Source organism: Mustela erminea, chromosome X (assembly GCF_009829155.1).
Source record: "Mustela erminea isolate mMusErm1 chromosome X, mMusErm1.Pri, whole genome shotgun sequence".
Classification (NCBI taxonomy): Eukaryota; Metazoa; Chordata; class Mammalia; order Carnivora; family Mustelidae; genus Mustela; species Mustela erminea.
Window position 1 is genome coordinate 28,777,672 of NC_045635.1, and position 11,419 is coordinate 28,789,090.

Genomic DNA, 11,419 nt, shown 5'->3' on the forward strand with positions numbered 1-11,419 from the left:
AGAATATATGAATATACATTTTTCAAAGACATCCAGATGGCCAGCAAACACATGAAAAGCTACTCAATATCACTCATCATCAGAGAACTACAAATCAAAATCACCATGAGATATTACTTCACACCTATCAGCATGGTTAGAATAAAGAACACAAGAAACAACAGGTGTTGGTGAGGACATGGTGAAAAGACAAAACTCTTGCACTGCTGGTGGGAATGCAAACTAGTGCAGCCCTGCTAGAAAACAATGTGGAGGTGCCTCAAAAAGTTAAAAATAGAACTACCCTAAGATCCAGCAATTTTACTAGTGGGTATTTACTCAAAGAATACAAAAACGCTAATTTGAAGGGATATATGAACCCTAATGTTTATGGAAGCATCATCTACAATAGCCAAATTATGTAAGTAGCCCAAATGTCCATTGATTGATGAATGGATAAAGAAGATGTGGTACATACATACAATGGAATACTACTCAGCCATAAACAGAATGAAATCTTGTCATTTGCAAGGACATGGATGGAGCTAGAGAGTATAATGCTAAGCAAAACACATCAGAGAAAGAGAAATACTATATGATCTCACTAGTGCATGGAATCTAAGAAGTAAAACAAATGAGTAAAAGGAAAGAAAAGAGAGAGGCAAATCAAGAAATGGAATGTTAACTATAGAGAACAAACTGATGGTTTCCATAAGGGAGTTGGATGGGGATATGGGTAAAATAGGTGATGGGGACAAAGGAGGACACTTGATGTGATGAGCACAGGGTGTTGTATGGAAGTGTTGCATCACTAAATTGTACCCCTGAAACTAATATTAAACTGTATGTTAGCTAACTGGAATTTGAAACTTCAAAATATTTATGTGTTTAGCATTTATGTTGGTAATCAAACTAAAAATAATGTAAACAATAAAAATATCTCAGTTCACTGAAATATTTGAGAATTTAATATGTAGACATATTTTCTGATTTAATGAAAACTGTCAAAACAAAAAATTTCCATCTTATTAAATAGTCGACCAGTATGACAAGTATATAATGACAAGTATATAATATATATAGAATACATATGTAAATATATATATATATATATATATATACTCATTAATTACACATGTCTAGTTTGCACAAGGTAGGAAGTACAATATACAGCTACCACATTTCCTAATATATTAAGTGTTTTAGTCAAGGTCAAGATTGGTTGTTAATGAGGAACTCAAATTCTGAGTTAAACATATTTGGTTTGAATATAAAAACACATTAAGACAATCTATTTTTCCCATCATTAGAATGTTTTTCTAAAGGAAATAATAATACATAGCAAATAATTCATGAATTTTAGATGTTACTTTCCAAAATCATTCCAATTAAATATAGGACAAACTATTTAAAAATGTTTTAACATAGTAACATACAAAGTAATTTTTGCTGAACCACTTCTTCTCTTTTTTCTGTTTTGTCTATGATTTTTAAAAATTTATTTTCAGCGTAACAGTATTCATTGTTTTTGCACCACACCCAGTGCTCCACGCAATCCGTGCCCTCTTCAATACCCACCACCTGGTTCCCCCAACCTCCCACCCCCCGCCCCTTCAAAACCCTCAGATTGTTTTTCAGAGTCTATAGTCTCTCATGGTTCACCTCCCCTTCCAATTTCCCCCAACTCCCTTCTCCTCTCTAACTCCCCTTGTCCTCCATGCTATTTGTTATGCTCCACAAATAAGTGAAACCATATGATAATTGATACTCTGCTTGACTTATGTCACTCAACATAATCTCCTCCAGTCCCGTCTATGTTGCTACAAAAGTTGGATATTCTTCCTTTCTGATGGAGGCATAATACTCCATAGTGTATATGGACCACATCTTCCTTATCCATTCGTCCGTTGAAGGGCATCTTGGTTCTTTCCACAGTTTGGTGACCGTGGCCATTGCTGCTCTAAACATTGGGGGTACAGATGGCCCTTCTTTTCACTACATCTGTATCTTTGGGGTAAATACCCAGTAGTATAATTGCAGGGTCATAGGGAAGCTCTATTTTTAATTTCTTGAGGAATCTCTACACCATTCTCCAAAGTGGCTGTACCAACTTGCATTCCCACCAACAGGAACCACTTCTTTTTTTATGTTAGATACTTCCTTCTAAGCTTTTTATTAAGGTTTACACAAACTTTCATAATCTTGCTGAAACATTTTTATTTACTACTAATGCCTTCTTCAGTTTGGGTACTTAAAAAAAAACATTCTCTACCTCTCATATCATAGCCCTCATATACCTCATATACCTCATATACCTCTCATATCATATATATATATATATATATATATATATATATATATATTTATATATCTGCTACTTTGGTTTTCCATCTCATGTCATTGCGTAAGAAATTCAGAAACAAAGACTCCCTCCCTTCCTCCCTTCCTTTGCCCTAATGCTAACATGGAGCATAGCACAAAGAAGTTCCCAAAAGACTCTTGTTAAATAGATGGGTATTTGACAAGAAAGAGAGTAAGTAAAAATAAAATTATGAGCGAGGAGCAGTTTTTTCCTTTGACAATCATAGTTTAAATTCAGTGAGGGGTATTAACGATGCCACATAAATGACTTCTTATTTCACTGAAGTGTTTAATAAGGCCTTTAAAACAGTACTTCATGGCATCCTGCTCATCAAAGCAACATTTGGGACTCTTTTTGGTTCCCAATAAGTGATAAATAACAACAGGATTTGAGGTTTGCATAAGGACCTAAGAAGGAGAGTTAGCTAAGCTATTCTTAAGTGCTCCTTTATAACTGGGCTGATATAATTTTAGTTTATAATGTCTACAATTTACACAGGTATATTTTCAATTGACTCCTTTATTAACTTATATATTTTTAAAAAGAAAACCAAATACAAAACCTTAGATAATGTAAAATAATACACTTGTAATTTTTATCATCACTCCCTTATTAAAATCATAGTTTACAAAGAGCTTAAATTACTCTTTACTTTTTGTATGTTGTAATGTCAGGGAATGATGAACTTGGTACAGTTCATGTTCTAATACTACATAGTGATGGATTCCTGATTCAAAGTTTCATCCTAAGAGGAAGAAAGATATGCATAAATCCTCTGAAACACTTTTTTCATTTGTATAGGTTTTGAAAACTAGAGGATCAAATGACAAAACTTGGAATTCTTTCTGCCCAAATAGTGTGGGGCATGGAGCACACCAAGTGAGAGAGAGACATAGGAAGGACTGCCCAACCCACAGTTTGTCTCCCTTTTCTGAAAACTGTCACCTTCTCCATTCCAATAAACCTATAAGCATAGTCTCAGGTGTCATGTTTGTACTGCATGACAGTGCCTTCCAGCCAGGGCTGACTGGACCAAGATTATCAATACCTGACTCAAAGTGTGACACACACATGCTCCCCTTGGAGGGTTTTACTCGAGATACATCAATTGCGAACTTGAACACTCAGTCATCCTTAATAGCAGACAACTAGGCCCACGTCCCCGCCATTCCTACAGCTTGATTATTTAATTATCCTTGAATTCTATTACTATAGAAACCACACACACACACACACACACATGTGCACATGTGCACAATTTGAATTCCAAAGTGTATTTGATCTGCTTTTTTATCTATTGCAAGGATGATATATTATTAATATTCACAACATGGCTTGAAAATCAGGTATATTTCAGGAAGAAAAGATGATGCTACTAGAGAGATTGAAGTAAATAAGAAACAAGGGTATTTTGAAAAACATACAGTAGACCCCCTTTATCCATGGGGTATATGTACAAAGACCCCAGGGAATGTCTGAAACCATGGACTACCAAACCCTATAGACACTGTTTTTTCCTATATGTACATACCTATGATAAAGTTTAATTTATAAATCAGCAGTGAGAAATTTACAATAATAGTAAAATAGAAAAACTATAGCAATACACTGTAATACATTATGTGAATATCACCCTTCAAAGTGTCTTACAGAAGTGTACTCATCATTCGTGTGGTGATGGGAGATGCTACAATGCCTATGGGATGAGATGAAGAGAAATAAATGACAGGCACTGTGATGTAGTAACACCATTGACCACAGATAACTGAAATCACAAAAAGCAAAACCGCAGATAAGAAGAGACTACTGTATGATCACGTTGTATGTAGAATTTCTTCAAGAAGCCTGGGAACATATAAGTATTGTGTTCTATAGATAAACCTGAAAAGGAATGCATAGGAAGGAATGCTATATAATGTTCCTCCACGTTATACTTTTATATCAATAAAAACTTTTATAAAAATTCTTTTATACAACCACACTTTTTACATAGAACTTGAAAATAATGTATAAATTCTACCTCATTTTTTCAATTTAAAAACAGTCTTTGACATAAAAGAAGTTCATTATTTTTTTTTTTTTTTTTTTTTTAAAGATTTTATTTATTTATTTGACAGAGAGAAATCACAAGTAGATGGAGAGGCAGGCAGAGAGAGAGAGAGGGAAGCAGGCTCTCTGCTGAGCAGAGAACCCGATGCGGGACTCGATCCCAGGACTCTGAGATCATGACCTGAGCTGAAGGCAGCGGCTTAACCCACTGAGCCACCCAGGCGCCCCAGAAGTTCATTATTTTTTTTTGAAGAAGATAAAATCAGGTAGAGAAGTCCAGAATTATACAAGTACACATGTATACATATCCAAGGAATCATAATTACTAATACCTTGTCCTATCTAATTCAGTGTTCATAACTCAATCCTAAATGAAAGCAATACAGACATGTTGGAAGAGAGTTTTTCTCTCATCTCGAGATCTGTTCTTCTATCCCCCCCTCCTTCATAGGTGGTCATCAGATGTGAATTTTATGCTCATCAATCCAGTCTAATTGTTCTATCTTCCACATACATTTCTTTTTTTTTTTTTGGATTTTTTTATTTATTTGTCAGAGAGAGAGAGAGGGAGAGAGAGCGAACACAGGCAGAGGCAGAGGGAGAAGCAGACTCCCCGCCAAGCAAGGATCTCGATGTGGGACTCGATCCCAGGATGTTGGGATCATGACCTGAGCTGAAGGCAGCTGCTTAACCAACTGAGCCACCCAGGAGTCCCATTCCACATACATTTCTATATCCAAAACCAATACATGGTACTGTGTGTGTGTGTGTGTGTGTGTGTGTGTGTGTGTGTGTGTGTGTGTATCCTTTACCAATTTACTTATGTGCTAGGTGCCCTTCGCAGAACTAAGCAGCTGTCCAGAGCAATCCATATTCCCCTCCTCATATTGTGGTAGTACTGCTGAGGGAGATGCTGTTCACCCTCTAACAACATTTCATTGCCTTTCTCACATCCAGTGTGTGCTTATTTGATTAGTTTCTCCCAGTGGAATATGAGTGGAAGTAATTTGTGTCAATATTGTGTTTGAGATTTTTTGGTTTCACTTATTTGTGGAGCATAACAAATAACATGTCTTTTCTACTCTTTCTTTTCCATCCAATGGCTGAATGCAGAGGATTCTGAGATCAAAGAGATGGTGGATCAAACAGACAGGAGAGTCTGGAGGCTTGCAATGCCCCATGTAGGAAAGCCACATGCTGCCATGGACTGGAACATGAGCATGAAATCCATGGCTGTTAACTCTCTGAAGTTTGGGGTTTGGTTTGTTTTAGCAGCTAGCATGAAAATAATGTGTATACTAGCATACTTTCCCATCATTCTAAGATCTTCTTCTTTTTTCTTCAACATTATGTATTTGGCATAGATCATTACTATGCCATGTATATATAACACAGAGTTTCTCAAAAGCAGCACTACTGACATTTTGTCCTGGACAATGCTTTGGTATCAGGAAAGGAGGGCTGTCCTTTGCATTCTAGGATGGTCAGTAGCATCCCCGGCTTTTACGCACTAGATGCCAGTAGAACATCATCCTCTGCAGTCATTACAGTTAAAAAAGTCTCCAAACTTTGCAAAATGTCCCCTAGGTAGCAATAGCACACTCAGTTGAGAAAAATGCCTGTAACACATCCCTTTTAGCTACTCAACAGCATTCCATCACATGCATTAAGGATATTTATGGTATTTTCACTATTAAAACATTGCTGCAATCAACAGTTGCAAATGATTTTGAGCCAAGTTGTGCTACTCATATTAATTATCTGAGAAGTAGCTCCTTTTCTTCCATACCAGAAAAGGAAAGCACTAAATTATATAGTTCTGAAAAATAAGGGACGGATAAATGAGGGGAGTAAAATTTAGAGTGTTAAACTGGTGCAAAATGACACTGAATTCTACATTGGGATATGTTCATTTCTTATTTGTTAATTAATGGAATGGATGCTTTTAAGTTATGAAGATTAGCCAAATGGCCTCAGTATCTATTTCTTTGGTATTCCTCTATGATTTTTACTTTCTCCAAATGAATCCCTACCATCCAACTAATCTTCATTTCCTGTCACTGCTCTCTGAAATATATACTTTCATCTGAGGCCAACAGACTTGCTTAAGCCACCTGCAGAAGTGAAAGGGACTACCAAAAAGAGAATTTTCATCCACTGATGATAGCATGGCCTTTATGACTCTAAGTTTAGCTTAAGGACCAGAAAAAACAGATCTTTACAAAAATACTCCCTCAAATGGAAGTACACAGATTATTAATTTAAAGTCTTCTAAAATGGTGATGTTAGATCCAAATTCAACAGGGCGGGGTCATAAGAAGGACTGTACTTCCTGGAACTGGACACACCTTACCATATGTCTTTAGTGTCTTGCTCGCCTATGCCACTGATGACTCTGATGGGCCAAGGCAATCTATACTGCCAAGTAGAGTATCTATTCATGTTTATGTGGTCATCTAGCTTTTGAAAGTCCTTGGTTAACTAACTTGGAAACTCTGTCTAAACTGATTGCATAGGTAAGCACAGTTTCTTCTACCCCAATCTGTGCTTGACCAGTAACTCTGTACTCCTGACCTCCTGTCCTCTTCATAGCTAACAGCATCAGACTGACCCCCCCTTAAAAGTGTACATCTCATCATTACATTCTCCCCTAATCCTTCAGTGACTTCCTATTCACCTTAGAATGAAGTTAAAAATCTTTCTAGACTCTGGGGCACTTGAGTGGCTTAGTTGGTTAAGTGTCTGTCTGACTTTTGATTTCCCAAGATCATGAGATCAAGCCCCAAAGAAGGCTCCATGCTCAGTGGGGAGTCTGTTGGAGACTCTCTCCTTCCCTCTCCCTCTGACCCACTCCTGCTCTCAATCTCTCTCTCTCTCTCTCAAATGAATAAATAAATCTTTAAAAAAAATATTTCTAGACTTGAAAGTTCCTTGTCAAACTCTCCTACTTCATTACATCGAACTTATCCCAGGCTAACCCCTAAGCTCCAGAGGTACTGACTGAGCCTCTTTGAGTTTCCTAAGTTCACCAACTTGTTCAAGCTCGAGGGCATTTGTATGTGTTATTTCTCTGTAGTAAATGCCCTCCCCCTTCTTCACTTCAATTTTCATAGTTTAGAATTTCTCAACATAAATGTCAAGGTCACTAGGTCATTGAGGATTATAAGTACTTCAATAGTTTATTGGTTTCATTGTTTTATCCTTGTGGTATATGTGAATTATCTTTTACCATGCTTGGAGCCCAAAAGAGCTCTGTTACTGAAAACACAAGCAAATGTGACCTGAGCTGTAAACAAACTTGCACCCAAAGACTCAAGAGAAAGATGGGACTGTGAGGTTTCTGAGTTTCTGTACTCAAGGTCAAACAAGGATGACTTTAAGCTCGATTCACTCTATTTTGACCAAATTATCATTTTTTAAAATCTCACAACAACAAAATATACCTACAGCTCTTTATTAAAAAGTTTTTATTGTTTAAAATGTTGCATGAAAAACAACTTTGTATCTCAAATGTAAATAAAATTTTCTGGGCCCCAGACTTTCATCTTTTCTTTGAAAACAACTCATTTCATAGCATGATTTTTAAAAATCTTGTACAGATATTCTTTCATAGAAGAGTCAGAAGTCATTCTGTATTAAATGGACAGAATATTTGGGCAGAATATAAGATCTGAGTAATTTTTTTAATCTAGGGAAAATTCGGAATAGGATGTTGGAGATTTTTTTTAGATTTCACACAAAAAGGCACTACTCACATTTAATATGTTTTTTTAATTGTATACACTTTCCATAACACTTTCTATACCAATTTACATCTTTTAAAAAAACCTGTATTCTAATTTGGTTGACAATAAGGGAATTTTTTAGATGGTTTCTCAAGGAGGACCACAGTTTTCAATTTAAGACTAAATTAAGATGAGGGGTGCCTGGGTGGCTCAGTTTGTTAAATGTCTGCCTTCGGCTCAGGTCATGATCCCAGGGTCCTGGGATGGAGCCCTGTGTTGGGCTCCCTGCTCAATGGGGAGTCTGCCTCTCCCTCTCCTTCTTCTCTCACCCCTACCTCTCCATGCTTACAGACTCCTGTACATTCTCTTTCTCTTTCTCTCTTAAATAAATAAATATTTTTAAAGAAAGACTAAGTTAAGGTGAATTCATAACAGAAGACATTTTTATATCTGTCAACCAAGACTCTTTTGTTGGAGAATACTCATTTAGGGTCTGTGTCCCTCAATATAGCATGCCAGATAGCTTTCCATTTCACACCCGAAAGGGTTTCTATGAGAGTTATTAACAAAACAATAGTTCACATTAGGCATTTGTTTCCTGGTATGATAGATTTTTGGATATCATCATTTCAAGAATGATTTCTTGAAAAAACAAAAGCAAAACAAAATCGAAACTGACATCCAGAGTCAGTGCCACTTTTCTGTAGGATAAATAATGATTTAAGAGAAAATAATTTTAAAATGAGCTCCATTGAACTCCAGATACCTATTTTCTACTACTTACTGAACTAATTCTGCCTCAAATTTGACATTACAAGAATCTAAAAATAAAGTACATACGACTTCAAATCTGCTTCGCTTCAGGTGTACCCTATCTTAAATGAAAGTGCCTTTTACTACCTCTCCTATCAGATTTTTCAAGTCATCTAGGATTTCTCTCCCTCCCATCATTTAATCAAGACTCAACCTAGACAGATTCTGCTAGCCAAAAGTTTTCATTTTAAAGTCGAATGCCCTTATTTCAGTCCAAATCACAGTATTTCCATGATTAGACAATCATTCTGACTTCCTAACTGGTGTCTGCAACCTCACTCAGACTGGTGAGCCTCCAATCCCCATTCAGATATCCTCTGTTCCCACTCAAGTTCCTTTTCCACATGGGAGTCAAGATGATCTTCAAAAGGATAGAAAATGATTATATCAATCCACTTGACTAATCCTCAGCAGCGGTTCTCTATTTCTCCTGGAATAAAATCCAAAATGATAAACAATCTGTAGGGTGCTGCATGAAGTAGTCTCTATTTATCCCTTAAAACCAATGTCAGTTTACTACTCTTTCCCCACTCTAGCCATGTTTGCCTTTCATTCCTGAAATGTACTTTCTCCTTTACATCTCAGGTCTTTAAGACATGCATATCTGAAAAAGCAGAATGCATCTTACCACCACCTCAAAATAATATAAACTAGAAAAGTACATCTCATATCCTTATTTTATAATCAATTTTTATCTTCAAGTGAATTCATGACACCCATAAACTTGGCTATGGGTGGAAGTTTTTGTTTGCTTGGTTCATGTGATCACAAAATAATGTAAAGTTGCCAAAAGAGTAAATTTGTTGCCTCTTAAATTAAAAATACATTGAGGCCTCCCTCATCCTAAAATAGAAAATGCATCTCCATAAACAAAAGTTACCTCCTTTCAGTACGAAAATCATTTTTCTCAAACAAGTAGTATATTCTCACCCATTTCCCATTAATCCTTCTATATTCCTTCTAATCACATTAATTATTTTGTGAATTCATTGTATTGTTCTAAGTATAAAAGTTTTAAATTATAGAATAGTAATTTTCACTAGAAAAAGGTCTTAAAAATTACCCATAACTATATCACAGAGATACACTCAATTATTTGAAGACCATCTCCAAATAATACTCCACTATAAGAGTCTCTTTGTCTTACATTGTGTGTCTATCTTACATTCTTATTCAATATACCTCATCCTAAACATTATACTGCAAATATTATTTTATAATCTATTTTCAAAATTCTTCAATATGTCACAGACATGTTTCTACTTGTATTTATAAAAATATGGTAATAATTTGATGGCTGCACAATTTCCTGTTCATCACATTGTCATAACTTATTTAACTCTATTTTTTAGGGAATATGTAGGATGTAGCCCATGTACACAATACTGCAAATTTAATGCACATGCCCATTTTAAATTTTAATTCATATTGCCTATATAATCTCCAATATACTTCTAAGAATTTACTTACTTTTCCACCAGTAGTGTATGAGAATCCCATTTTTGCCAATGATGGAATAAGTGATGACTGTGGGTTTGTTCTCAGCCCTCTACTCAAACTTCTATAACAGTCTTATAAGTTTTTGTCATTTCTCCATTCTCTCCTACTCACCTTTGAAACAAATGAATTTAGAGTACACTTTGAAATCCTTTTTATAAGGCTCTAAGTCTATTAAATTACATTCACTACCAACAAAAGATGCAGATTTCTCTCAACACTATCCACCTATTGGAACCTTAAAACTATTTTAAAATAGTGATGTAGGTAAAATCCACATTGAAATCAATCAAAAGTATTTATCCTGAGTATTGTGTTCCATAATTAGTAATGTCTTATCAACAAAAGATCCTAAGTTAACACTTAGAGATCTATAAAGTTCTATTTGATTTATAAATAAATATACATATTTGGAAGATCCCCAAATAATGCACTGTTTCTATTCCAAAACTTGATTTAAAAGTTATTCCCTTCAAATTTGTAATACAAATTACTAGTGGGGGAAAACCTCTAGGCTAGGCCTTCCTAGCCTAGTTTTGGGTGAAAGTACACCCAAAACATTAAAATAGAGTTCTAGGTTTTGGGTTCTGGAAATAGTCGACCACATTGTACAATGAATGAAAGAAAGAAAAGGGGAAGGAAAAGGGGAAGGGAAAAGGGAGACGTAGAAAGAGAAAAGATGCTGGGACAGAATTCTTAAGTATATCTTTTTGAGTTTGCTTTCATCCATTGCCTATCAAGCTCTGTTTTGATCTGGCTCCCACACTACTGTCTGAAGTCATTTCCCACTCCTTCTCTTTCTACTGCTCTCTCTAGCCACACAAGCCATATTTTTCTATTTCTTGATCATGCCAAGTTTGTCCTTCCCTTTGTACTTCCTGCACTTCTGTCTTAGTTCTTTGATCCAGATCATCATATATATTGATCTGTTTATTATTAGTTTAGCTCAAATAGCACTGCTTCATAGAGACCCTCTCTTCTTTTTTAATTATGA